The sequence below is a fragment of the Schistocerca nitens genome, unplaced genomic scaffold, assembly GCF_023898315.1.
Source record: "Schistocerca nitens isolate TAMUIC-IGC-003100 unplaced genomic scaffold, iqSchNite1.1 HiC_scaffold_334, whole genome shotgun sequence".
NCBI classification, from domain to species: Eukaryota; Metazoa; Arthropoda; class Insecta; order Orthoptera; family Acrididae; genus Schistocerca; species Schistocerca nitens.
The window spans coordinates 99,822-125,926 of NW_026045868.1; the positions used below are offsets into that span (position 1 = coordinate 99,822).

Consider the following 26,105-nt stretch of genomic DNA (forward strand, 5'->3'; position numbering starts at 1 on the left):
GTCCCCGAATTTTAATTATTCGCCTGAATTAAAGCGTCTCGTGACAGACCTCAAACTGAAAGACGCGTGGGAAATTAGGTACCCGACCTTGGTACGATTCACACACATCGTCGCGAATTCATGCAGCAGAATTGACAGGATTTATGTTTCCGACGTTTTAGAGAAAGTCTTGTTACAAATTGAAACAATACCCTCCAGCTTCTCCGATCACAGTGGTGTCGTTGCGTGCCTGAATTTGCTGCCACAACCAACGCGTTGGTATAAAAATCAATGGAACTTGAACGTCTCCTTATTAACGGATGCTGACCTAGAGGCGGCGGTGCGACGCACTTGGGAGCAGTGTTTGCGCACTACCACAAACTTTCGTAGCACCATAGCGTGGTGGACTCAGCATGCAAAACCCAAACTGCGAAAGGTTATTATATTCTTCGGTATTGACAGAGCAGCCGCGATAAAGAAGACGATGGAGTTCTACTACACTATCTTACGCGACCTCTGTGATAGAGCCGACGCCGCGAACACCAGAATAGACGACATTCGAAAAATAAAGGCGAAATTAATCAATCTTAAGAGGATGCAGCTGGAAGGTCTTAAGATCAAATCAAAAGTGAAGTCGGTCAGAGACGATGAAACAGCCGCTCTATACCACCTAGTCAAACATGCTAAGAACAGACGGAGGACTTTTATTGAGGCCCTGAAACTAGGTGATGGCACGACTGTCGACACCCAGCGAGAGATTATCAAGGCACTACACGACTATTTTGTTGACACGTACACGTCAGTGGCTACTCACGACGACTGCTATGACGAACTGTTTAGTGCCATTTCCTCTCCCATAACTAGAGAAGACAATGACACCATTTCTTTGGAATTTAGTAATAAAGATGTTTTGGAGATTGTCTGCCACTCGCCGATCAGGAAGTCCCCTGGTCCTGACGGATTACCCATTGAATTTTACAGGAGGTATTGGCACATCATCGGGGACAAAATCACCCAATTAGTGAACGAAGTTTTTCAAGGGAAGCCTATACCACTTGCCTTTAAGGAATGCAAAATTGTGCTTATCCCTAAAAGCAGAGGTACAAAAAATATCGCTAACTTCCGCCCCATTTCATTGTTAAACTCCGATTATAAAATAGTCGCCCGTGCAATCAACACGCGAATAATGCCACTCACTGCAAAATTCATTGGACGTCAGCAGACATGTGCTTTCGGGAGAACTGTATTGCAAACGGCAGCTTTTTACCGGGATATCATTGCTTTAACGAACGCCAGTAACGTGAAGTGTGGGCTGATTTTTCTGGACTTTTTTAAAGCCTTTGACCTCGTCACTCACGAGTACCTCCTTGAAACCATGAAAAGATTCGGTTTCTTGCAGAACGCGATTGACATGATCAAAAACATGGCACTGGGGATCAACGCAAGACTTTCTGTCAACTCGCAACTAACCCAACCGATTCAAATCAACAGAGGGATACCACAAGGCAGCCCTTTGTCCATGTTACTTTTTGTTCTTTCACTCGAACCTCTGTTACTCCAACTGCAGGCGAAACTCACAGGGCTAACACTTTCAGGAAAAAAAACTGTCGTAGGCGCCTATGCCGACGATGTGGGTGTGGTTGTCCGCAATGAGAATGATGTCACCACTTTAGCGGCTCACCTCCAGCAATACTGTTTGGCGTCGGGGGCTAAATTGAATGACAAGAAAAGTAAATTTATTAACCTCTGTGGCCTCCAGCATTTGCAAGTGGGCTACGCTCAGGAAGTCAGCGTCCACAAGGCTCTCGGCGTCATATTGACGGCGTCCTCTTTAAAGATGGCGGCGGCTAACTGGAGGGAAATAGTGCGTAAACTTAACGGTGCTCTCATTGACAATTCCCACAGAAGCCTCAATCAATTTGAACGGATCCATCTGGTCAACTCCTGTATTTTATCAAAAGCCTTCTACACGGCGCAGCTCCTGCCACTGCCTGCCGTCATTGCTAAGCAAATTATGTCGAAGGTCACCAATTTTATTTGGAGAGGGGAAATTTTTCGCGTGTCTGCCAAAACTGCGACACTCCATCCCCAGAATGGAGGGATGGGATTAGTAGATATCAAGGTGAAAGCGATGGCTCTCTATGTTAAAAGGACGGCCGCTATAATTAACAATGATCCTTCCGGCATTACAGCGCAATTATTCACTGCCGTCAGGCCGCAAAGTCTTGATCCACCGCTGCATATTCAGCCCATCAGTTATCGGCTCAAACATATCAGAGAATATTACCTTTCACGGAGCTACATCAGTCAAGAGGTCTTAAATTCTCAACATTTAACTGCACAAGCGATAATAGCGGACTGGAGACAACACGAAGGAAAGAATCCATTGGCAACGAAGCTCGGTGGCATGAACTGGGATATCGTATGGCGCAATGTCAGTTCCCGTGTCCTCAGTTCCGATGCTCGCACTGCTTGGTACAAAGCCATCAATGATGTGGTTAGCACGAACGAGAGGTTACACAAAATCGGGCTCAGTGACACCCCTCTCTGTCATCGCTGCCAACTGACGGATACAGTTCTCCACCGCTACACCTGCGGGGAACGTCTCCAGAACTGGGCTTGGCTTCGAGAAAAAATAGCTCTTCTTACCAGGACTACAACCGCCAATGTTTCGTCAACACTACTGTCTCGTCCTGATGTGCAATTTTATCCGCAGACGAAAAACAATGCAGTTTTGTGGTTGCTGGGTACCTATTCCAGCTACGTCTTTAATAATTTTGGCGGTGACAATTTTTTGGAATTCAAGATGTTTATGAATATCGAATTCGCCAAAACATGCACGTACCCGAATCATGGGAAACTCTTCGGCAATATGCTTAAAATAGCATTTAATCGCATGGGTATCGGATAGGTCACCTGAATGTACGGGGGTGAGGCCGGGCCGCGAGACACCAGTAGTGCCGCGAAGAGGCCCCACTGCTTCTGTGTCGTGTCCTGCCTCCCCCTCACACTGGGGCCTTCACTGACTTGCTGCACACTGGCTACAGGAATTTTCATTGAGTGAGATAAGAAGCTGTGTTTATGTTACGTTTATTCTTCGAGCAGCAAATCTACCTTGCCCAGGAGGGCAGTGTTTTCGTTGTCATTTTCAACATTCAACTTTATTTTCATAGAAGGTTAAGGGTTTCGTTTTTCATAGAAAAAAGTGGTTAAGAAAAAAAAAAAAAAAAGTTCGAATCTCGGTGGAACCTTCGTTTAGTCTAAATTTTCTGTAATAAGCGTTTCTCGCCGAGCAAAAAAAAAAAAAAAAAAAAAAAAAAAAAAAAAAAAAAAAAAAAAAGTGGTTAAGGCGTCTGACTTGAAATCAGATTCCCTCTGGGAGCGCAGGTTCGAGTCCTGCCGACTGCGAAAATTTTCTCGCTCACAGAAGATGGACGTTCAGCTGCATCCTAGCGGTTGCGTCACTACTAAACACGTGGGTCGCCAGCAATGTGCAGTGTTCTTGGCTACAGGGTGCAGCGCTAAAGTCGCGCCCAGAAGCCACAGCTCATCTCCTCGTCTCGCAGCCGTCCACCAGGTGTCAGTGCAAGTGTCGCCTCTCTGGGCAGTGCAGATGTGTCCATTTTAGCTTGCAGACGTTGACGTGCAGCAATTTATGAGCTAGCGCAAGTCAAATGTTTTACCGTGTGTATCTGCTAGATACTGCCTCTCACACGGTGGAGAGGCTCACTCCTTCTTGTGTCTCGTTCTCTGCACACGAGTTGCACGTGGCATCGATATAGCACCGGTTTTCTAGCGTCAGCGAAGTCAATATTACATGAATCGAGTCGACGTGTTTGCTTGTTACGATGATTGAAGCAGAAGAAATGTGTGTGGTGCTTCACTGCATCTGCTGCTCGCCTTTCAGCGTCCCTGTGTCTTATCAGACGAAGACGACTGTGAAATTGGCGACGAGGCAGAGGTTAACGAAGACGTACAAAACAGAGACGTTCCACGTCAGCCGAAATAGCTCAGTTGGGAGAGCGTTAGACTGAAGATCTAAAGGTCCCTGGTTCGATCCCGGGTTTCGGCATGCATTCGTTTTGAAGCTGACGCCAATGGAATTGCTCTGAGTTTGTGATAATGTAACTACCGCCGAGAACAAAAGTGACTCCCTCCTGTAGCTGTTCTGGTTGTCTAGTGCATGCCATAAGAGGAACACAGTAGGCAACTGCCTGGGAAGCAAGAAAATAAAAAAAAAAATGTCCTACCGACTGCGTTCCCTTTTTTGTGTCAGGACGTGAAGAACGTCTCCAACGGAACTGTGAAATGAGCGAAAGCATGGGAAACATTGCATTCAAAATGCTTGTGAATTTTCGAGTTGCCCAGTGAGTGTCAACAAAACACGTAAATCCTCTGCTCCAACGCATGAGACGTAACGACTGCTGCAATTTGTTTTTGCGTCGTGTGTCAGTATTCTTTGATAGTCTGTTACGAGCTTAGCACGATAAGTTTGTAGACAGCATCCAGGCGACGTTTTATTAGTTGCAGCGATTGCACAACAGTAAAGGACATGAGCCAATGTATAGTTGTGCATCGTGGAAGGTTTGCTAACGTCCTGTGAGCCCGGGTAGCTCAGCCGGTAGAGCATTAGGCTTTTAACCTAAGGGTCCAGGGTTCAAATCCCTGTCTGGGCGGAAATTTTAATGCTTTGGTAGTGATTCGTCTAGTAGCGGCGGAAACACTACGGAAGAGAATGTAACTACGCCGTTTCCTGCCACCACAGTGCTTTAAACGGTGGCAGTTGCATGTGACGGGAGAGGATTGCGCTCCGCGCAGTCGTGGCCGAGTGGTTAAGGCGTCTGACTCGAAATCAGATTCCCTCTGGGAGCGTAGGTTCGAGTCCTACCGGCTGTGTGCGATTTTGCGTAAAGAAGAGCAAATATTTTCACACGCATGAACGCGGGTGCAAGCCAATGACGCCACTCTCAACAAGACGAAAATTTAAGAATACAGAGTTCCGCGACGGCCGCTGCTTCCTGTGGTTACCGGTTCACCACGCACTGACGCTGGGACTGCAGAAAGCCGTCGCAGGCCCACGAGTGCGCTCCCGTCATTTTCTCGCGCCGACGCCGAGTTTGTGAGTACACACATGTGCTTGGAAGTTTTGGACAGAGCGAACATTCATTTCTTTTTAAGAATCGTAATTCAGTCATTCGAGTGCGGCAAAAGCAATGGTGCAGCGTTTCTTTTCTTAAGATCTCGCAGCTACTTGCAAGTATGTCCACCGCTTAAGACGACAGAAAACTAGCGTCAGCGGTGCGTCAGTGGGAAGTCGGTGAAGTCGCCATTGGAGCCATAAGCCAGTAATTACGACATGTGAATCACTCGCTCATCACGCAGCTGTACGATAGCTCAGTCGGTAGAGCGTTAGGTTTTCAACCAAAGGGTGTTGGGTCCAAGCCTCTGCCTGCGCGAAAATTAATACACTTTCGTAACGGCTAATGTGCTGGCCATGGAAACACTAGAGAAAAGAGTGAGGCCAAGCCGCTTTCTGCCATCGGATTGCTTCTCAAGGTGCAACTTCCACTTGTCGGAAGACGCTTTTGCCACCGGCAGTCGTGGCCGAGTGGTTAAGGCGTCTGACTTGAAATCAGATTCCCTCCGGGAGCGCAGGTTCGAGTCCTGCCGACTGCGAAAATTTTCTCGCTCACAGAAGATGGACGTTCAGCTGCATCCTAGCGGTTGCGTCACTACTAAACACGTGGGTCGCCAGCAATGTGCAGTGTTCTTGGCTACAGGGTGCAGCGCTAAAGTCGCGCCCAGAAGCCACAGCTCATCTCCTCGTCTCGCAGCCGTCCACCAGGTGTCAGTGCAAGTGTCGCCTCTCTGGGCAGTGCAGATGTGTCCATTTTAGCTTGCAGACGATGACGTGCAGCAATTTATGAGCTAGCGCAAGTCAAATGTTTTACCGTGTGTATCTGCTAGATACTGCCTCTCACACGGTGGAGAGGCTCACTCCTTCTTGTGTCTCGTTCTCTGCACACGAGTTGCACGTGGCATCGATATAGCACCGGTTTTCTAGCGTCAGCGAAGTCAATATTACATGAATCGAGTCGACGTGTTTGCTTGTTACGATGATTGAAGCAGAAGAAATGTGTGTGGTGCTTCACTGCATCTGCTGCTCGCCTTTCAGCGTCCCTGTGTCTTATCAGACGAAGACGACTGTGAAATTGGCGACGAGGCAGAGGTTAACGAAGACGTACAAAACAGAGACGTTCCACGTCAGCCGAAATAGCTCAGTTGGGAGAGCGTTAGACTGAAGATCTAAAGGTCCCTGGTTCGATCCCGGGTTTCGGCATGCATTCGTTTTGAAGCTGACGCCAATGGAATTGCTCTGAGTTTGTGATAATGTAACTACCGCCGAGAACAAAAGTGACTCCCTCCTGTAGCTGTTCTGGTTGTCTAGTGCATGCCATAAGAGGAACACAGTAGGCAACTGCCTGGGAAGCAAGAAAATAAAAAAAAAATGTCCTACCGACTGCGTTCCCTTTTTTGTGTCAGGACGTGAAGAACGTCTCCAACGGAACTGTGAAATGAGCGAAAGCGTGGGAAACATTGCATTCAAAATGCTTGTGAATTTTCGAGTTGCCCAGTGAGTGTCAACAAAACACGTAAATCCTCTGCTCCAACGCATGAGACGTAACGACTGCTGCAATTTGTTTTTGCGTCGTGTGTCAGTATTCTTTGATAGTCTGTTACGAGCTTAGCACGATAAGTTTGTAGACAGCATCCAGGCGACGTTTTATTAGTTGCAGCGATTGCACAACAGTAAAGGACATGAGCCAATGTATAGTTGTGCATCGTGGAAGGTTTGCTAACGTCCTGTGAGCCCGGGTAGCTCAGCCGGTAGAGCATTAGGCTTTTAACCTAAGGGTCCAGGGTTCAAATCCCTGTCTGGGCGGAAATTTTAATGCTTTGGTAGTGATTCGTCTAGTAGCGGCGGAAACACTACGGAAGAGAATGTAACTACGCCGTTTCCTGCCACCACAGTGCTTTAAACGGTGGCAGTTGCATGTGACGGGAGAGGATTGCGCTCCGCGCAGTCGTGGCCGAGTGGTTAAGGCGTCTGACTCGAAATCAGATTCCCTCTGGGAGCGTAGGTTCGAGTCCTACCGGCTGTGTGCGATTTTGCGTAAAGAAGAGCAAATATTTTCACACGCATGAACGCGGGTGCAAGCCAATGACGCCACTCTCAACAAGACGAAAATTTAAGAATACAGAGTTCCGCGACGGCCGCTGCTTCCTGTGGTTACCGGTTCACCACGCACTGACGCTGGGACTGCAGAAAGCCGTCGCAGGCCCACGAGTGCGCTCCCGTCATTTTCTCGCGCCGACGCCGAGTTTGTGAGTACACACATGTGCTTGGAAGTTTTGGACAGAGCGAACATTCATTTCTTTTTAAGAATCGTAATTCAGTCATTCGAGTGCGGCAAAAGCAATGGTGCAGCGTTTCTTTTCTTAAGATCTCGCAGCTACTTGCAAGTATGTCCACCGCTTAAGACGACAGAAAACTAGCGTCAGCGGTGCGTCAGTGGGAAGTCGGTGAAGTCGCCATTGGAGCCATAAGCCAGTAATTACGACATGTGAATCACTCGCTCATCACGCAGCTGTACGATAGCTCAGTCGGTAGAGCGTTAGGTTTTCAACCAAAGGGTGTTGGGTCCAAGCCTCTGCCTGGGCGAAAATTAATACACTTTCGTAACGGCTAATGTGCTGGCCATGGAAACACTAGAGAAAAGAGTGAGGCCAAGCCGCTTTCTGCCATCGGATTGCTTCTCAAGGTGGCACTTTCACTTGTCGGAAGACGCTTTTGCCACCGGCAGTCGTGGCCGAGTGGTTAAGGCGTCTGACTTGAAATCAGATTCCCTCTGGGAGCGCAGGTTCGAGTCCTGCCGACTGCGAAAATTTTCTCGCTCACAGAAGATGGACGTTCAGCTGCATCCTAGCGGTTGCGTCACTACTAAACACGTGGGTCGCCAGCAATGTGCAGTGTTCTTGGCTACAGGGTGCAGCGCTAAAGTCGCGCCCAGAAGCCACAGCTCATCTCCTCGTCTCGCAGCCGTCCACCAGGTGTCAGTGCAAGTGTCGCCTCTCTGGGCAGTGCAGATGTGTCCATTTTAGCTTGCAGACGATGACGTGCAGCAATTTATGAGCTAGCGCAAGTCAAATGTTTTACCGTGTGTATCTGCTAGATACTGCCTCTCACACGGTGGAGAGGCTCACTCCTTCTTGTGTCTCGTTCTCTGCACACGAGTTGCACGTGGCATCGATATAGCACCGGTTTTCTAGCGTCAGCGAAGTCAATATTACATGAATCGAGTCGACGTGTTTGCTTGTTACGATGATTGAAGCAGAAGAAATGTGTGTGGTGCTTCACTGCATCTGCTGCTCGCCTTTCAGCGTCCCTGTGTCTTATCAGACGAAGACGACTGTGAAATTGGCGACGAGGCAGAGGTTAACGAAGACGTACAAAACAGAGACGTTCCACGTCAGCCGAAATAGCTCAGTTGGGAGAGCGTTAGACTGAAGATCTAAAGGTCCCTGGTTCGATCTCGGGTTTCGGCATGCATTCGTTTTGAAGCTGACGCCAATGGAATTGCTCTGAGTTTGTGATAATGTAACTACCGCCGAGAACAAAAGTGACTCCCTCCTGTAGCTGTTCTGGTTGTCTAGTGCATGCCATAAGAGGAACACAGTAGGCAACTGCCTGGGAAGCAAGAAAATAAAAAAAAAATGTCCTACCGACTGCGTTCCCTTTTTTGTGTCAGGACGTGAAGAACGTCTCCAACGGAACTGTGAAATGAGCGAAAGCGTGGGAAACATTGCATTCAAAATGCTTGTGAATTTTCGAGTTGCCCAGTGAGTGTCAACAAAACACGTAAATCCTCTGCTCCAACGCATGAGACGTAACGACTGCTGCAATTTGTTTTTGCGTCGTGTGTCAGTATTCTTTGATAGTCTGTTACGAGCTTAGCACGATAAGTTTGTAGACAGCATCCAGGCGACGTTTTATTAGTTGCAGCGATTGCACAACAGTAAAGGACATGAGCCAATGTATAGTTGTGCATCGTGGAAGGTTTGCTAACGTCCTGTGAGCCCGGGTAGCTCAGCCGGTAGAGCATTAGGCTTTTAACCTAAGGGTCCAGGGTTCAAATCCCTGTCTGGGCGGAAATTTTAATGCTTTGGTAGTGATTCGTCTAGTAGCGGCGGAAACACTACGGAAGAGAATGTAACTACGCCGTTTCCTGCCACCACAGTGCTTTAAACGGTGGCAGTTGCATGTGACGGGAGAGGATTGCGCTCCGCGCAGTCGTGGCCGAGTGGTTAAGGCGTCTGACTCGAAATCAGATTCCCTCTGGGAGCGTAGGTTCGAGTCCTACCGGCTGTGTGCGATTTTGCGTAAAGAAGAGCAAATATTTTCACACGCATGAACGCGGGTGCAAGCCAATGACGCCACTCTCAACAAGACGAAAATTTAAGAATACAGAGTTCCGCGACGGCCGCTGCTTCCTGTGGTTACCGGTTCACCACGCACTGACGCTGGGACTGCAGAAAGCCGTCGCAGGCCCACGAGTGCGCTCCCGTCATTTTCTCGCGCCGACGCCGAGTTTGTGAGTACACACATGTGCTTGGAAGTTTTGGACAGAGCGAACATTCATTTCTTTTTAAGAATCGTAATTCAGTCATTCGAGTGCGGCAAAAGCAATGGTGCAGCGTTTCTTTTCTTAAGATCTCGCAGCTACTTGCAAGTATGTCCACCGCTTAAGACGACAGAAAACTAGCGTCAGCGGTGCGTCAGTGGGAAGTCGGTGAAGTCGCCATTGGAGCCATAAGCCAGTAATTACGACATGTGAATCACTCGCTCATCACGCAGCTGTACGATAGCTCAGTCGGTAGAGCGTTAGGTTTTCAACCAAAGGGTGTTGGGTCCAAGCCTCTGCCTGGGCGAAAATTAATACACTTTCGTAACGGCTAATGTGCTGGCCATGGAAACACTAGAGAAAAGAGTGAGGCCAAGCCGCTTTCTGCCATCGGATTGCTTCTCAAGGTGGCACTTTCACTTGTCGGAAGACGCTTTTGCCACCGGCAGTCGTGGCCGAGTGGTTAAGGCGTCTGACTTGAAATCAGATTCCCTCTGGGAGCGCAGGTTCGAGTCCTGCCGACTGCGAAAATTTTCTCGCTCACAGAAGATGGACGTTCAGCTGCATCCTAGCGGTTGCGTCACTACTAAACACGTGGGTCGCCAGCAATGTGCAGTGTTCTTGGCTACAGGGTGCAGCGCTAAAGTCGCGCCCAGAAGCCACAGCTCATCTCCTCGTCTCGCAGCCGTCCACCAGGTGTCAGTGCAAGTGTCGCCTCTCTGGGCAGTGCAGATGTGTCCATTTTAGCTTGCAGACGATGACGTGCAGCAATTTATGAGCTAGCGCAAGTCAAATGTTTTACCGTGTGTATCTGCTAGATACTGCCTCTCACACGGTGGAGAGGCTCACTCCTTCTTGTGTCTCGTTCTCTGCACACGAGTTGCACGTGGCATCGATATAGCACCGGTTTTCTAGCGTCAGCGAAGTCAATATTACATGAATCGAGTCGACGTGTTTGCTTGTTACGATGATTGAAGCAGAAGAAATGTGTGTGGTGCTTCACTGCATCTGCTGCTCGCCTTTCAGCGTCCCTGTGTCTTATCAGACGAAGACGACTGTGAAATTGGCGACGAGGCAGAGGTTAACGAAGACGTACAAAACAGAGACGTTCCACGTCAGCCGAAATAGCTCAGTTGGGAGAGCGTTAGACTGAAGATCTAAAGGTCCCTGGTTCGATCCCGGGTTTCGGCATGCATTCGTTTTGAAGCTGACGCCAATGGAATTGCTCTGAGTTTGTGATAATGTAACTACCGCCGAGAACAAAAGTGACTCCCTCCTGTAGCTGTTCTGGTTGTCTAGTGCATGCCATAAGAGGAACACAGTAGGCAACTGCCTGGGAAGCAAGAAAATAAAAAAAAAAATGTCCTACCGACTGCGTTCCCTTTTTTGTGTCAGGACGTGAAGAACGTCTCCAACGGAACTGTGAAATGAGCGAAAGCGTGGGAAACATTGCATTCAAAATGCTTGTGAATTTTCGAGTTGCCCAGTGAGTGTCAACAAAACACGTAAATCCTCTGCTCCAACGCATGAGACGTAACGACTGCTGCAATTTGTTTTTGCGTCGTGTGTCAGTATTCTTTGATAGTCTGTTACGAGCTTAGCACGATAAGTTTGTAGACAGCATCCAGGCGACGTTTTATTAGTTGCAGCGATTGCACAACAGTAAAGGACATGAGCCAATGTATAGTTGTGCATCGTGGAAGGTTTGCTAACGTCCTGTGAGCCCGGGTAGCTCAGCCGGTAGAGCATTAGGATTTTAACCTAAGGGTCCAGGGTTCAAATCCCTGTCTGGGCGGAAATTTTAATGCTTTGGTAGTGATTCGTCTAGTAGCGGCGGAAACACTACGGAAGAGAATGTAACTACGCCGTTTCCTGCCACCACAGTGCTTTAAACGGTGGCAGTTGCATGTGACGGGAGAGGATTGCGCTCCGCGCAGTCGTGGCCGAGTGGTTAAGGCGTCTGACTCGAAATCAGATTCCCTCTGGGAGCGTAGGTTCGAGTCCTACCGGCTGCGTGCGATTTTGCGTAAAGAAGAGCAAATATTTTCACACGCATGAACGCGGGTGCAAGCCAATGACGCCACTCTCAACAAGACGAAAATTTAAGAATACAGAGTTCCGCGACGGCCGCTGCTTCCTGTGGTTACCGGTTCACCACGCACTGACGCTGGGACTGCAGAAAGCCGTCGCAGGCCCACGAGTGCGCTCCCGTCATTTTCTCGCGCCGACGCCGAGTTTGTGAGTACACACATGTGCTTGGAAGTTTTGGACAGAGCGAACATTCATTTCTTTTTAAGAATCGTAATTCAGTCATTCGAGTGCGGCAAAAGCAATGGTGCAGCGTTTCTTTTCTTAAGATCTCGCAGCTACTTGCAAGTATGTCCACCGCTTAAGACGACAGAAAACTAGCGTCAGCGGTGCGTCAGTGGGAAGTCGGTGAAGTCGCCATTGGAGCCATAAGCCAGTAATTACGACATGTGAATCACTCGCTCATCACGCAGCTGTACGATAGCTCAGTCGGTAGAGCGTTAGGTTTTCAACCAAAGGGTGTTGGGTCCAAGCCTCTGCCTGGGCGAAAATTAATACACTTTCGTAACGGCTAATGTGCTGGCCATGGAAACACTAGAGAAAAGAGTGAGGCCAAGCCGCTTTCTGCCATCGGATTGCTTCTCAAGGTGGCACTTTCACTTGTCGGAAGACGCTTTTGCCACCGGCAGTCGTGGCCGAGTGGTTAAGGCGTCTGACTTGAAATCAGATTCCCTCTGGGAGCGCAGGTTCGAGTCCTGCCGACTGCGAAAATTTTCTCGCTCACAGAAGATGGACGTTCAGCTGCATCCTAGCGGTTGCGTCACTACTAAACACGTGGGTCGCCAGCAATGTGCAGTGTTCTTGGCTACAGGGTGCAGCGCTAAAGTCGCGCCCAGAAGCCACAGCTCATCTCCTCGTCTCGCAGCCGTCCACCAGGTGTCAGTGCAAGTGTCGCCTCTCTGGGCAGTGCAGATGTGTCCATTTTAGCTTGCAGACGATGACGTGCAGCAATTTATGAGCTAGCGCAAGTCAAATGTTTTACCGTGTGTATCTGCTAGATACTGCCTCTCACACGGTGGAGAGGCTCACTCCTTCTTGTGTCTCGTTCTCTGCACACGAGTTGCACGTGGCATCGATATAGCACCGGTTTTCTAGCGTCAGCGAAGTCAATATTACATGAATCGAGTCGACGTGTTTGCTTGTTACGATGATTGAAGCAGAAGAAATGTGTGTGGTGCTTCACTGCATCTGCTGCTCGCCTTTCAGCGTCCCTGTGTCTTATCAGACGAAGACGACTGTGAAATTGGCGACGAGGCAGAGGTTAACGAAGACGTACAAAACAGAGACGTTCCACGTCAGCCGAAATAGCTCAGTTGGGAGAGCGTTAGACTGAAGATCTAAAGGTCCCTGGTTCGATCCCGGGTTTCGGCATGCATTCGTTTTGAAGCTGACGCCAATGGAATTGCTCTGAGTTTGTGATAATGTAACTACCGCCGAGAACAAAAGTGACTCCCTCCTGTAGCTGTTCTGGTTGTCTAGTGCATGCCATAAGAGGAACACAGTAGGCAACTGCCTGGGAAGCAAGAAAATAAAAAAAAAATGTCCTACCGACTGCGTTCCCTTTTTTGTGTCAGGACGTGAAGAACGTCTCCAACGGAACTGTGAAATGAGCGAAAGCGTGGGAAACATTGCATTCAAAATGCTTGTGAATTTTCGAGTTGCCCAGTGAGTGTCAACAAAACACGTAAATCCTCTGCTCCAACGCATGAGACGTAACGACTGCTGCAATTTGTTTTTGCGTCGTGTGTCAGTATTCTTTGATAGTCTGTTACGAGCTTAGCACGATAAGTTTGTAGACAGCATCCAGGCGACGTTTTATTAGTTGCAGCGATTGCACAACAGTAAAGGACATGAGCCAATGTATAGTTGTGCATCGTGGAAGGTTTGCTAACGTCCTGTGAGCCCGGGTAGCTCAGCCGGTAGAGCATTAGGATTTTAACCTAAGGGTCCAGGGTTCAAATCCCTGTCTGGGCGGAAATTTTAATGCTTTGGTAGTGATTCGTCTAGTAGCGGCGGAAACACTACGGAAGAGAATGTAACTACGCCGTTTCCTGCCACCACAGTGCTTTAAACGGTGGCAGTTGCATGTGACGGGAGAGGATTGCGCTCCGCGCAGTCGTGGCCGAGTGGTTAAGGCGTCTGACTCGAAATCAGATTCCCTCTGGGAGCGTAGGTTCGAGTCCTACCGGCTGCGTGCGATTTTGCGTAAAGAAGAGCAAATATTTTCACACGCATGAACGCGGGTGCAAGCCAATGACGCCACTCTCAACAAGACGAAAATTTAAGAATACAGAGTTCCGCGACGGCCGCTGCTTCCTGTGGTTACCGGTTCACCACGCACTGACGCTGGGACTGCAGAAAGCCGTCGCAGGCCCACGAGTGCGCTCCCGTCATTTTCTCGCGCCGACGCCGAGTTTGTGAGTACACACATGTGCTTGGAAGTTTTGGACAGAGCGAACATTCATTTCTTTTTAAGAATCGTAATTCAGTCATTCGAGTGCGGCAAAAGCAATGGTGCAGCGTTTCTTTTCTTAAGATCTCGCAGCTACTTGCAAGTATGTCCACCGCTTAAGACGACAGAAAACTAGCGTCAGCGGTGCGTCAGTGGGAAGTCGGTGAAGTCGCCATTGGAGCCATAAGCCAGTAATTACGACATGTGAATCACTCGCTCATCACGCAGCTGTACGATAGCTCAGTCGGTAGAGCGTTAGGTTTTCAACCAAAGGGTGTTGGGTCCAAGCCTCTGCCTGGGCGAAAATTAATACACTTTCGTAACGGCTAATGTGCTGGCCATGGAAACACTAGAGAAAAGAGTGAGGCCAAGCCGCTTTCTGCCATCGGATTGCTTCTCAAGGTGGCACTTTCACTTGTCGGAAGACGCTTTTGCCACCGGCAGTCGTGGCCGAGTGGTTAAGGCGTCTGACTTGAAATCAGATTCCCTCCGGGAGCGCAGGTTCGAGTCCTGCCGACTGCGAAAATTTTCTCGCTCACAGAAGATGGACGTTCAGCTGCATCCTAGCGGTTGCGTCACTACTAAACACGTGGGTCGCCAGCAATGTGCAGTGTTCTTGGCTACAGGGTGCAGCGCTAAAGTCGCGCCCAGAAGCCACAGCTCATCTCCTCGTCTCGCAGCCGTCCACCAGGTGTCAGTGCAAGTGTCGCCTCTCTGGGCAGTGCAGATGTGTCCATTTTAGCTTGCAGACGATGACGTGCAGCAATTTATGAGCTAGCGCAAGTCAAATGTTTTACCGTGTGTATCTGCTAGATACTGCCTCTCACACGGTGGAGAGGCTCACTCCTTCTTGTGTCTCGTTCTCTGCACACGAGTTGCACGTGGCATCGATATAGCACCGGTTTTCTAGCGTCAGCGAAGTCAATATTACATGAATCGAGTCGACGTGTTTGCTTGTTACGATGATTGAAGCAGAAGAAATGTGTGTGGTGCTTCACTGCATCTGCTGCTCGCCTTTCAGCGTCCCTGTGTCTTATCAGACGAAGACGACTGTGAAATTGGCGACGAGGCAGAGGTTAACGAAGACGTAAAAAACAGAGACGTTCCACGTCAGCCGAAATAGCTCAGTTGGGAGAGCGTTAGACTGAAGATCTAAAGGTCCCTGGTTCGATCCCGGGTTTCGGCATGCATTCGTTTTGAAGCTGACGCCAATGGAATTGCTCTGAGTTTGTGATAATGTAACTACCGCCGAGAACAAAAGTGACTCCCTCCTGTAGCTGTTCTGGTTGTCTAGTGCATGCCATAAGAGGAACACAGTAGGCAACTGCCTGGGAAGCAAGAAAATAAAAAAAAAATGTCCTACCGACTGCGTTCCCTTTTTTGTGTCAGGACGTGAAGAACGTCTCCAACGGAACTGTGAAATGAGCGAAAGCGTGGGAAACATTGCATTCAAAATGCTTGTGAATTTTCGAGTTGCCCAGTGAGTGTCAACAAAACACGTAAATCCTCTGCTCCAACGCATGAGACGTAACGACTGCTGCAATTTGTTTTTGCGTCGTGTGTCAGTATTCTTTGATAGTCTGTTACGAGCTTAGCACGATAAGTTTGTAGACAGCATCCAGGCGACGTTTTATTAGTTGCAGCGATTGCACAACAGTAAAGGACATGAGCCAATGTATAGTTGTGCATCGTGGAAGGTTTGCTAACGTCCTGTGAGCCCGGGTAGCTCAGCCGGTAGAGCATTAGGATTTTAACCTAAGGGTCCAGGGTTCAAATCCCTGTCTGGGCGGAAATTTTAATGCTTTGGTAGTGATTCGTCTAGTAGCGGCGGAAACACTACGGAAGAGAATGTAACTACGCCGTTTCCTGCCACCACAGTGCTTTAAACGGTGGCAGTTGCATGTGACGGGAGAGGATTGCGCTCCGCGCAGTCGTGGCCGAGTGGTTAAGGCGTCTGACTCGAAATCAGATTCCCTCTGGGAGCGTAGGTTCGAGTCCTACCGGCTGCGTGCGATTTTGCGTAAAGAAGAGCAAATATTTTCACACGCATGAACGCGGGTGCAAGCCAATGACGCCACTCTCAACAAGACGAAAATTTAAGAATACAGAGTTCCGCGACGGCCGCTGCTTCCTGTGGTTACCGGTTCACCACGCACTGACGCTGGGACTGCAGAAAGCCGTCGCAGGCCCACGAGTGCGCTCCCGTCATTTTCTCGCGCCGACGCCGAGTTTGTGAGTACACACATGTGCTTGGAAGTTTTGGACAGAGCGAACATTCATTTCTTTTTAAGAATCGTAATTCAGTCATTCGAGTGCGGCAAAAGCAATGGTGCAGCGTTTCTTTTCTTAAGATCTCGCAGCTACTTGCAAGTATGTCCACCGCTTAAGACGACAGAAAACTAGCGTCAGCGGTGCGTCAGTGGGAAGTCGGTGAAGTCGCCATTGGAGCCATAAGCCAGTAATTACGACATGTGAATCACTCGCTCATCACGCAGCTGTACGATAGCTCAGTCGGTAGAGCGTTAGGTTTTCAACCAAAGGGTGTTGGGTCCAAGCCTCTGCCTGGGCGAAAATTAATACACTTTCGTAACGGCTAATGTGCTGGCCATGGAAACACTAGAGAAAAGAGTGAGGCCAAGCCGCTTTCTGCCATCGGATTGCTTCTCAAGGTGGCACTTTCACTTGTCGGAAGACGCTTTTGCCACCGGCAGTCGTGGCCGAGTGGCAGTTCCAGTCGCGCTTGCGACACCGTGCAGGTCGGACGTATCAGTGCTCCGCTCCGCCGCGTGTTCACAAGGCGTGTTTTCCACTCATATTTCTGTTTGCGAGTGTTGTGTTATTCTGCAGTTTATATCGTTTTCCATTTGTATTTTTGTTGCGGTCTTATTGTAGCGGGTTAACCGCTCGCTATCTGCTGCAATGTCCAGGTTATTTCCACGAAAATGTACACTCCGTTTTGATTTCGACAAGTCCACCCGGTCTGTGCAACCGAGTTCACTGGAGATACATGACTGGATCGTTGATGTTATTGGGATTACATCTGACCAAGTGCACACCGCCTATTATGATACCGAGCAGTATTGTTTTTTTGTTAAATTGCTGAATCCTGTATTACTGGAGAAGATCATGACGAAGCACGGAGGAAGTGCTATTTTCCGACACCGGGACGAGTCTGTAAGTACAGTGCTCATTTCCAATGCCGATGTAGACTACACGAACGTGCGTATTTTTAACTTACCCCCTGAAGTCGAAAATTGTTATCTGAAAGAGGTACTGTCCAAATTCGGTGACGTTAAGCAGATTCGAAATGAACGGTGGTCAAGTCAACATAGGTTGCAATGTTACAGTGGCGTTCGATCTGTTGAAATGCAAGTAAAGCAGAATATTCCATCCCATATACTTGTTTGTGACTATAAGGCTCACGTTACTTACATTGGCCAAACTCCGACCTGTCATATCTGTAATGAGAGTGGTCACTTGCGTCAAGACTGCCCCAGGCGCATGTTTGTGTTAAAGAATTCCCTCCAGCAGCGTAAAAGGCTTACTTTGGCGGATGTAGTGGCGGCCAAGCCGATGACAGAGATTGGGATCCCTAGTTCTGAAATGCCTTCGGAACAGCAACAAGAATTTCGCTCTGATGAGTTTCCGGTTCTGGTTCGGAGAGAAAAAGGTGCGTTGCCCCCTGCGAAACTCGATGCCGCGACCAATAAGAGGCGCAGAACTTGTGACAGCAGTGGTTCTGATAACGACACCTCTAGTGCGCATGAGACCACGAAAAAGGACGATCGGGAATCCGGCTCGGAAACGAAAGCTCCAATCGGTGAGGCTATTGTGGACGCTTCTCCTCCCACAATTTCAAGTGCCGCTACTTCCGTGGAAGTTAAGCAGTTACCGCTGGCTAGTGCCTTAGAACTTCCGCGACAGCCAACTCAGACCGACCAACCTGTACGTGTTGCTCACATTCCTGCAGGAAGTACACACACAGAGGCCTGTGATGATGGTACACAAACATCTCTGAGCGCCGACGGTACACATCACGTGGCAGCCGCTTCGGTTCAGGACTCACAACAAGGGGAATGTCAACAACTCCAGGAAATAATACAAACACAGCTGTCCGGGTCTGTCGATGACAACAAACAGCTGCGGGCAGAGAATGTTGCCAAACAGGCTGATAGTGCGAGTGATAGTTCAGCTGCTCGCTCGCCGGCGGTATCGCCGCGTGCGATCCCTTCGCGGGATGTGCCGGGAGAGCAGATTGACATCACCCACGACCCTCCCACGCCGCCGGCTGCGGAGGTGCTCCACGGTGTCCGCCCCAGGATCAGAGTGCAACCTAATGTAAATGCTGTGCGTAAAAAGAGTAAGAACAAAGACGCAAGAATACAACTCAGTGACGTCACAGACTCGAATTTCCCGGCCACAAATATGGAATGGCATGAAGATGTGGCCCTTTAAAGACATTTGCTCCTTCCGCCTCTGCAACGTACTGCCATCATGTCGCAGGCCTATACGATCACGACATTAAATATTAATAAAATCCGGTCGGAGGTGAAACTGAGTGCCTTAAAACAATATCTCTATGAGTCGGGAACAGATATCGCTCTTTTGCAGGAGGTGGCCATGCCACAATTAACTCTTCCTGGTTTTGTTGCTATTACTAATTTTTCCCCCGACTCGAACGTGGGGACTGCCATCTTACTTAGAGAAGGCATTCCCGCCACTCAGATTGACAAGTTAGATTCGGGTAGAGGTGTGGGTGTCACCGTTTTTGGCGTCACCATCATTAACTTGTACGCGCCTTCTGGTAGTACCTATAGAGCGGAACGAGCAAGTTTTTTTAAGGAACATATCATCTATTTGTTACGGAAAACTCCCGAACGTGTTATCATTGGAGGTGATTTTAATTGTGTTTTATCCCAGAAAGATCAGTCCCCGAATTTTAATTATTCGCCTGAATTAAAGCGTCTCGTGACAGACCTCAAACTGAAAGACGCGTGGGAAATTAGGTACCCGACCTTGGTACGATTCACACACATCGTCGCGAATTCATGCAGCAGAATTGACAGGATTTATGTTTCCGACGTTTTAGAGAAAGTCTTGTTACAAATTGAAACAATACCCTCCAGCTTCTCCGATCACAGTGGTGTCGTTGCGTGCCTGAATTTGCTGCCACAACCAACGCGTTGGTATAAAAATCAATGGAACTTGAACGTCTCCTTATTAACGGATGCTGACCTAGAGGCGGCGGTGCGACGCACTTGGGAGCAGTGTTTGCGCACTACCACAAACTTTCGTAGCACCATAGCGTGGTGGACTCAGCATGCAAAACCCAAACTGCGAAAGGTTATTATATTCTTCGGTATTGACAGAGCAGCCGCGATAAAGAAGACGATGGAGTTCTACTACACTATCTTACGCGACCTCTGTGATAGAGCCGACGCCGCGAACACCAGAATAGACGACATTCGAAAAATAAAGGCGAAATTAATCAATCTTAAGAGGATGCAGCTGGAAGGTCTTAAGATCAAATCAAAAGTGAAGTCGGTCAGAGACGATGAAACAGCCGCTCTATACCACCTAGTCAAACATGCTAAGAACAGACGGAGGACTTTTATTGAGGCCCTGAAACTAGGTGATGGCACGACTGTCGACACCCAGCGAGAGATTATCAAGGCACTACACGACTATTTTGTTGACACGTACACGTCAGTGGCTACTCACGACGACTGCTATGACGAACTGTTTAGTGCCATTTCCTCTCCCATAACTAGAGAAGACAATGACACCATTTCTTTGGAATTTAGTAATAAAGATGTTTTGGAGATTGTCTGCCACTCGCCGATCAGGAAGTCCCCTGGTCCTGACGGATTACCCATTGAATTTTACAGGAGGTATTGGCACATCATCGGGGACAAAATCACCCAATTAGTGAACGAAGTTTTTCAAGGGAAGCCTATACCACTTGCCTTTAAGGAATGCAAAATTGTGCTTATCCCTAAAAGCAGAGGTACAAAAAATATCGCTAACTTCCGCCCCATTTCATTGTTAAACTCCGATTATAAAATAGTCGCCCGTGCAATCAACACGCGAATAATGCCACTCACTGCAAAATTCATTGGACGTCAGCAGACATGTGCTTTCGGGAGAACTGTATTGCAAACGGCAGCTTTTTACCGGGATATCATTGCTTTAACGAACGCCAGTAACGTGAAGTGTGGGCTGATTTTTCTGGACTTTTTTAAAGCCTTTGACCTCGTCACTCACGAGTACCTCCTTGAAACCATGAAAAGATTCGGTTTCTTGCAGAACGCGATTGACATGATCAAAAACATGGCACTGGGGATCAACGCAAGACTTTCTGTCAACTCGCAACTAACCCAACCGATTCAAATCAACAGAGGGATACCACAAGGCAGCCCTTTGTCCATGTTACTTTTTGTTCTTTCACTCGAACCTCTGTTACTCCAACTGCAGGCGAAACTCACAGGGCTAACACTTTCAGGAAAAAAAACTGTCGTAGGCGCCTATGCCGACGATGTGGGTGTGGTTGTCCGCAATGAGAATGATGTCACCACTTTAGCGGCTCACCTCCAGCAATACTGTTTGGCGTCGGGGGCTAAATTGAATGACAAGAAAAGTAAATTTATTAACCTCTGTGGCCTCCAGCATTTGCAAGTGGGCTACGCTCAGGAAGTCAGCGTCCACAAGGCTCTCGGCGTCATATTGACGGCGTCCTCTTTAAAGATGGCGGCGGCTAACTGGAGGGAAATAGTGCGTAAACTTAACGGTGCTCTCATTGACAATTCCCACAGAAGCCTCAATCAATTTGAACGGATCCATCTGGTCAACTCCTGTATTTTATCAAAAGCCTTCTACACGGCGCAGCTCCTGCCACTGCCTGCCGTCATTGCTAAGCAAATTATGTCGAAGGTCACCAATTTTATTTGGAGAGGGGAAATTTTTCGCGTGTCTGCCAAAACTGCGACACTCCATCCCCAGAATGGAGGGATGGGATTAGTAGATATCAAGGTGAAAGCGATGGCTCTCTATGTTAAAAGGACGGCCGCTATAATTAACAATGATCCTTCCGGCATTACAGCGCAATTATTCACTGCCGTCAGGCCGCAAAGTCTTGATCCACCGCTGCATATTCAGCCCATCAGTTATCGGCTCAAACATATCAGAGAATATTACCTTTCACGGAGCTACATCAGTCAAGAGGTCTTAAATTCTCAACATTTAACTGCACAAGCGATAATAGCGGACTGGAGACAACACGAAGGAAAGAATCCATTGGCAACGAAGCTCGGTGGCATGAACTGGGATATCGTATGGCGCAATGTCAGTTCCCGTGTCCTCAGTTCCGATGCTCGCACTGCTTGGTACAAAGCCATCAATGATGTGGTTAGCACGAACGAGAGGTTACACAAAATCGGGCTCAGTGACACCCCTCTCTGTCATCGCTGCCAACTGACGGATACAGTTCTCCACCGCTACACCTGCGGGGAACGTCTCCAGAACTGGGCTTGGCTTCGAGAAAAAATAGCTCTTCTTACCAGGACTACAACCGCCAATGTTTCGTCAACACTACTGTCTCGTCCTGATGTGCAATTTTATCCGCAGACGAAAAACAATGCAGTTTTGTGGTTGCTGGGTACCTATTCCAGCTACGTCTTTAATAATTTTGGCGGTGACAATTTTTTGGAATTCAAGATGTTTATGAATATCGAATTCGCCAAAACATGCACGTACCCGAATCATGGGAAACTCTTCGGCAATATGCTTAAAATAGCATTTAATCGCATGGGTATCGGATAGGTCACCTGAATGTACGGGGGTGAGGCCGGGCCGCGAGACACCAGTAGTGCCGCGAAGAGGCCCCACTGCTTCTGTGTCGTGTCCTGCCTCCCCCTCACACTGGGGCCTTCACTGACTTGCTGCACACTGGCTACAGGAATTTTCATTGAGTGAGATAAGAAGCTGTGTTTATGTTACGTTTATTCTTCGAGCAGCAAATCTACCTTGCCCAGGAGGGCAGTGTTTTCGTTGTCATTTTCAACATTCAACTTTATTTTCATAGAAGGTTAAGGGTTTCGTTTTTCATAGAAAAAAGTGGTTAAGAAAAAAAAAAAAAAAAGTTCGAATCTCGGTGGAACCTTCGTTTAGTCTAAATTTTCTGTAATAAGCGTTTCTCGCCGAGCAAAAAAAAAAAAAAAAAAAAAAAAAAAAAAAAAAAAAAAAAAAGTGGTTAAGGCGTCTGACTTGAAATCAGATTCCCTCTGGGAGCGCAGGTTCGAGTCCTGCCGACTGCGAAAATTTTCTCGCTCACAGAAGATGGACGTTCAGCTGCATCCTAGCGGTTGCGTCACTACTAAACACGTGGGTCGCCAGCAATGTGCAGTGTTCTTGGCTACAGGGTGCAGCGCTAAAGTCGCGCCCAGAAGCCACAGCTCATCTCCTCGTCTCGCAGCCGTCCACCAGGTGTCAGTGCAAGTGTCGCCTCTCTGGGCAGTGCAGATGTGTCCATTTTAGCTTGCAGACGATGACGTGCAGCAATTTATGAGCTAGCGCAAGTCAAATGTTTTACCGTGTGTATCTGCTAGATACTGCCTCTCACACGGTGGAGAGGCTCACTCCTTCTTGTGTCTCGTTCTCTGCACACGAGTTGCACGTGGCATCGATATAGCACCGGTTTTCTAGCGTCAGCGAAGTCAATATTACATGAATCGAGTCGACGTGTTTGCTTGTTACGATGATTGAAGCAGAAGAAATGTGTGTGGTGCTTCACTGCATCTGCTGCTCGCCTTTCAGCGTCCCTGTGTCTTATCAGACGAAGACGACTGTGAAATTGGCGACGAGGCAGAGGTTAACGAAGACGTACAAAACAGAGACGTTCCACGTCAGCCGAAATAGCTCAGTTGGGAGAGCGTTAGACTGAAGATCTAAAGGTCCCTGGTTCGATCCCGGGTTTCGGCATGCATTCGTTTTGAAGCTGACGCCAATGGAATTGCTCTGAGTTTGTGATAATGTAACTACCGCCGAGAACAAAAGTGACTCCCTCCTGTAGCTGTTCTGGTTGTCTAGTGCATGCCATAAGAGGAACACAGTAGGCAACTGCCTGGGAAGCAAGAAAATAAAAAAAAAAATGTCCTACCGACTGCGTTCCCTTTTTTGTGTCAGGACGTGAAGAACGTCTCCAACGGAACTGTGAAATGAGCGAAAGCATGGGAAACATTGCATTCAAAATGCTTGTGAATTTTCGAGTTGCCCAGTGAGTGTCAACAAAACACGTAAATCCTCTGCTCCAACGCATGAGACGTAACGACTGCTGCAATTTGTTTTTGCGTCGTGTGTCAGTATTCTTTGATAGTCTGTTACGAGCTTAGCACGATAAGTTTGTAGACAGCATCCAGGCGACGTTTTATTAGTTGCAGCGATTGCACAACAGTAAAGGACATGAGCCAATGTATAGTTGTGCATCGTGGAAGGTTTGCTAACGTCCTGTGAGCCCGGGTAGCTCAGCCGGTAGAGCATTAGGCTTTTAACCTAAGGGTCCAGGGTTCAAATCCCTGTCTGGGCGGAAATTTTAATGCTTTGGTAGTGATTCGTCTAGTAGCGGCGGAAACACTACGGAAGAGAATGTAACTACGCCGTTTCCTGCCACCACAGTGCTTTAAACGGTGGCAGTTGCATGTGACGGGAGAGGATTGCGCTCCGCGCAGTCGTGGCCGAGTGGTTAAGGCGTCTGACTCGAAATCAGATTCCCTCTGGGAGCGTAGGTTCGAGTCCTACCGGCTGTGTGCGATTTTGCGTAAAGAAGAGCAAATATTTTCACACGCATGAACGCGGGTGCAAGCCAATGACGCCACTCTCAACAAGACGAAAATTTAAGAATACAGAGTTCCGCGACGGCCGCTGCTTCCTGTGGTTACCGGTTCACCACGCACTGACGCTGGGACTGCAGAAAGCCGTCGCAGGCCCACGAGTGCGCTCCCGTCATTTTCTCGCGCCGACGCCGAGTTTGTGAGTACACACATGTGCTTGGAAGTTTTGGACAGAGCGAACATTCATTTCTTTTTAAGAATCGTAATTCAGTCATTCGAGTGCGGCAAAAGCAATGGTGCAGCGTTTCTTTTCTTAAGATCTCGCAGCTACTTGCAAGTATGTCCACCGCTTAAGACGACAGAAAACTAGCGTCAGCGGTGCGTCAGTGGGAAGTCGGTGAAGTCGCCATTGGAGCCATAAGCCAGTAATTACGACATGTGAATCACTCGCTCATCACGCAGCTGTACGATAGCTCAGTCGGTAGAGCGTTAGGTTTTCAACCAAAGGGTGTTGGGTCCAAGCCTCTGCCTGGGCGAAAATTAATACACTTTCGTAACGGCTAATGTGCTGGCCATGGAAACACTAGAGAAAAGAGTGAGGCCAAGCCGCTTTCTGCCATCGGATTGCTTCTCAAGGTGCAACTTCCACTTGTCGGAAGACGCTTTTGCCACCGGCAGTCGTGGCCGAGTGGTTAAGGCGTCTGACTTGAAATCAGATTCCCTCCGGGAGCGCAGGTTCGAGTCCTGCCGACTGCGAAAATTTTCTCGCTCACAGAAGATGGACGTTCAGCTGCATCCTAGCGGTTGCGTCACTACTAAACACGTGGGTCGCCAGCAATGTGCAGTGTTCTTGGCTACAGGGTGCAGCGCTAAAGTCGCGCCCAGAAGCCACAGCTCATCTCCTCGTCTCGCAGCCGTCCACCAGGTGTCAGTGCAAGTGTCGCCTCTCTGGGCAGTGCAGATGTGTCCATTTTAGCTTGCAGACGATGACGTGCAGCAATTTATGAGCTAGCGCAAGTCAAATGTTTTACCGTGTGTATCTGCTAGATACTGCCTCTCACACGGTGGAGAGGCTCACTCCTTCTTGTGTCTCGTTCTCTGCACACGAGTTGCACGTGGCATCGATATAGCACCGGTTTTCTAGCGTCAGCGAAGTCAATATTACATGAATCGAGTCGACGTGTTTGCTTGTTACGATGATTGAAGCAGAAGAAATGTGTGTGGTGCTTCACTGCATCTGCTGCTCGCCTTTCAGCGTCCCTGTGTCTTATCAGACGAAGACGACTGTGAAATTGGCGACGAGGCAGAGGTTAACGAAGACGTACAAAACAGAGACGTTCCACGTCAGCCGAAATAGCTCAGTTGGGAGAGCGTTAGACTGAAGATCTAAAGGTCCCTGGTTCGATCCCGGGTTTCGGCATGCATTCGTTTTGAAGCTGACGCCAATGGAATTGCTCTGAGTTTGTGATAATGTAACTACCGCCGAGAACAAAAGTGACTCCCTCCTGTAGCTGTTCTGGTTGTCTAGTGCATGCCATAAGAGGAACACAGTAGGCAACTGCCTGGGAAGCAAGAAAATAAAAAAAAAATGTCCTACCGACTGCGTTCCCTTTTTTGTGTCAGGACGTGAAGAACGTCTCCAACGGAACTGTGAAATGAGCGAAAGCGTGGGAAACATTGCATTCAAAATGCTTGTGAATTTTCGAGTTGCCCAGTGAGTGTCAACAAAACACGTAAATCCTCTGCTCCAACGCATGAGACGTAACGACTGCTGCAATTTGTTTTTGCGTCGTGTGTCAGTATTCTTTGATAGTCTGTTACGAGCTTAGCACGATAAGTTTGTAGACAGCATCCAGGCGACGTTTTATTAGTTGCAGCGATTGCACAACAGTAAAGGACATGAGCCAATGTATAGTTGTGCATCGTGGAAGGTTTGCTAACGTCCTGTGAGCCCGGGTAGCTCAGCCGGTAGAGCATTAGGCTTTTAACCTAAGGGTCCAGGGTTCAAATCCCTGTCTGGGCGGAAATTTTAATGCTTTGGTAGTGATTCGTCTAGTAGCGGCGGAAACACTACGGAAG

The 26,105-nt window shown here is 48.6% G+C and overlaps 29 non-coding genes across 29 annotated transcripts; all 29 read left to right on the forward strand.

Annotated features, from left to right (window-relative positions):
- Positions 1-3,978: 3,978 nt before the first annotated feature.
- Positions 3,979-4,051, forward strand: Trnaf-gaa (transfer RNA phenylalanine (anticodon GAA)). The gene has a single exon. It is a non-coding gene; the product is annotated as a tRNA-Phe (tRNA).
- A 531-nt stretch (positions 4,052-4,582) lies between these two features.
- On the forward strand, positions 4,583-4,655 carry Trnak-uuu (transfer RNA lysine (anticodon UUU)). Its single transcript has one exon. It is a non-coding gene; the product is annotated as a tRNA-Lys (tRNA).
- A 138-nt stretch (positions 4,656-4,793) lies between these two features.
- Positions 4,794-4,875, forward strand: Trnas-cga (transfer RNA serine (anticodon CGA)). The gene has a single exon. It is a non-coding gene; the product is annotated as a tRNA-Ser (tRNA).
- Positions 4,876-5,573: 698 nt separating this feature from the next.
- Positions 5,574-5,655, forward strand: Trnas-uga (transfer RNA serine (anticodon UGA)). The gene has a single exon. It is a non-coding gene; the product is annotated as a tRNA-Ser (tRNA).
- Positions 5,656-6,246: 591 nt separating this feature from the next.
- Positions 6,247-6,319, forward strand: Trnaf-gaa (transfer RNA phenylalanine (anticodon GAA)). Its single transcript has one exon. It is a non-coding gene; the product is annotated as a tRNA-Phe (tRNA).
- A 530-nt stretch (positions 6,320-6,849) lies between these two features.
- Trnak-uuu (transfer RNA lysine (anticodon UUU)) lies at positions 6,850-6,922 on the forward strand. The gene has a single exon. It is a non-coding gene; the product is annotated as a tRNA-Lys (tRNA).
- Positions 6,923-7,060: 138 nt separating this feature from the next.
- Trnas-cga (transfer RNA serine (anticodon CGA)) lies at positions 7,061-7,142 on the forward strand. The gene has a single exon. It is a non-coding gene; the product is annotated as a tRNA-Ser (tRNA).
- A 698-nt stretch (positions 7,143-7,840) lies between these two features.
- Trnas-uga (transfer RNA serine (anticodon UGA)) lies at positions 7,841-7,922 on the forward strand. The gene has a single exon. It is a non-coding gene; the product is annotated as a tRNA-Ser (tRNA).
- Positions 7,923-8,513: 591 nt separating this feature from the next.
- Trnaf-gaa (transfer RNA phenylalanine (anticodon GAA)) lies at positions 8,514-8,586 on the forward strand. The gene has a single exon. It is a non-coding gene; the product is annotated as a tRNA-Phe (tRNA).
- A 530-nt stretch (positions 8,587-9,116) lies between these two features.
- Trnak-uuu (transfer RNA lysine (anticodon UUU)) lies at positions 9,117-9,189 on the forward strand. The gene has a single exon. It is a non-coding gene; the product is annotated as a tRNA-Lys (tRNA).
- Positions 9,190-9,327: 138 nt separating this feature from the next.
- Trnas-cga (transfer RNA serine (anticodon CGA)) lies at positions 9,328-9,409 on the forward strand. The gene has a single exon. It is a non-coding gene; the product is annotated as a tRNA-Ser (tRNA).
- A 698-nt stretch (positions 9,410-10,107) lies between these two features.
- Positions 10,108-10,189, forward strand: Trnas-uga (transfer RNA serine (anticodon UGA)). The gene has a single exon. It is a non-coding gene; the product is annotated as a tRNA-Ser (tRNA).
- A 591-nt stretch (positions 10,190-10,780) lies between these two features.
- Positions 10,781-10,853, forward strand: Trnaf-gaa (transfer RNA phenylalanine (anticodon GAA)). The gene has a single exon. It is a non-coding gene; the product is annotated as a tRNA-Phe (tRNA).
- A 531-nt stretch (positions 10,854-11,384) lies between these two features.
- Positions 11,385-11,457, forward strand: Trnak-uuu (transfer RNA lysine (anticodon UUU)). The gene has a single exon. It is a non-coding gene; the product is annotated as a tRNA-Lys (tRNA).
- Positions 11,458-11,595: 138 nt separating this feature from the next.
- Positions 11,596-11,677, forward strand: Trnas-cga (transfer RNA serine (anticodon CGA)). Its single transcript has one exon. It is a non-coding gene; the product is annotated as a tRNA-Ser (tRNA).
- A 698-nt stretch (positions 11,678-12,375) lies between these two features.
- Positions 12,376-12,457, forward strand: Trnas-uga (transfer RNA serine (anticodon UGA)). Its single transcript has one exon. It is a non-coding gene; the product is annotated as a tRNA-Ser (tRNA).
- A 591-nt stretch (positions 12,458-13,048) lies between these two features.
- On the forward strand, positions 13,049-13,121 carry Trnaf-gaa (transfer RNA phenylalanine (anticodon GAA)). Its single transcript has one exon. It is a non-coding gene; the product is annotated as a tRNA-Phe (tRNA).
- Positions 13,122-13,651: 530 nt separating this feature from the next.
- Positions 13,652-13,724, forward strand: Trnak-uuu (transfer RNA lysine (anticodon UUU)). The gene has a single exon. It is a non-coding gene; the product is annotated as a tRNA-Lys (tRNA).
- Positions 13,725-13,862: 138 nt separating this feature from the next.
- Trnas-cga (transfer RNA serine (anticodon CGA)) lies at positions 13,863-13,944 on the forward strand. The gene has a single exon. It is a non-coding gene; the product is annotated as a tRNA-Ser (tRNA).
- Positions 13,945-14,642: 698 nt separating this feature from the next.
- On the forward strand, positions 14,643-14,724 carry Trnas-uga (transfer RNA serine (anticodon UGA)). The gene has a single exon. It is a non-coding gene; the product is annotated as a tRNA-Ser (tRNA).
- A 591-nt stretch (positions 14,725-15,315) lies between these two features.
- Positions 15,316-15,388, forward strand: Trnaf-gaa (transfer RNA phenylalanine (anticodon GAA)). Its single transcript has one exon. It is a non-coding gene; the product is annotated as a tRNA-Phe (tRNA).
- Positions 15,389-15,918: 530 nt separating this feature from the next.
- On the forward strand, positions 15,919-15,991 carry Trnak-uuu (transfer RNA lysine (anticodon UUU)). The gene has a single exon. It is a non-coding gene; the product is annotated as a tRNA-Lys (tRNA).
- Positions 15,992-16,129: 138 nt separating this feature from the next.
- On the forward strand, positions 16,130-16,211 carry Trnas-cga (transfer RNA serine (anticodon CGA)). Its single transcript has one exon. It is a non-coding gene; the product is annotated as a tRNA-Ser (tRNA).
- A 6,894-nt stretch (positions 16,212-23,105) lies between these two features.
- On the forward strand, positions 23,106-23,178 carry Trnaf-gaa (transfer RNA phenylalanine (anticodon GAA)). The gene has a single exon. It is a non-coding gene; the product is annotated as a tRNA-Phe (tRNA).
- A 531-nt stretch (positions 23,179-23,709) lies between these two features.
- On the forward strand, positions 23,710-23,782 carry Trnak-uuu (transfer RNA lysine (anticodon UUU)). The gene has a single exon. It is a non-coding gene; the product is annotated as a tRNA-Lys (tRNA).
- Positions 23,783-23,920: 138 nt separating this feature from the next.
- Positions 23,921-24,002, forward strand: Trnas-cga (transfer RNA serine (anticodon CGA)). The gene has a single exon. It is a non-coding gene; the product is annotated as a tRNA-Ser (tRNA).
- A 698-nt stretch (positions 24,003-24,700) lies between these two features.
- Positions 24,701-24,782, forward strand: Trnas-uga (transfer RNA serine (anticodon UGA)). Its single transcript has one exon. It is a non-coding gene; the product is annotated as a tRNA-Ser (tRNA).
- A 591-nt stretch (positions 24,783-25,373) lies between these two features.
- Trnaf-gaa (transfer RNA phenylalanine (anticodon GAA)) lies at positions 25,374-25,446 on the forward strand. Its single transcript has one exon. It is a non-coding gene; the product is annotated as a tRNA-Phe (tRNA).
- Positions 25,447-25,976: 530 nt separating this feature from the next.
- Trnak-uuu (transfer RNA lysine (anticodon UUU)) lies at positions 25,977-26,049 on the forward strand. Its single transcript has one exon. It is a non-coding gene; the product is annotated as a tRNA-Lys (tRNA).
- Positions 26,050-26,105: the final 56 nt, after the last annotated feature.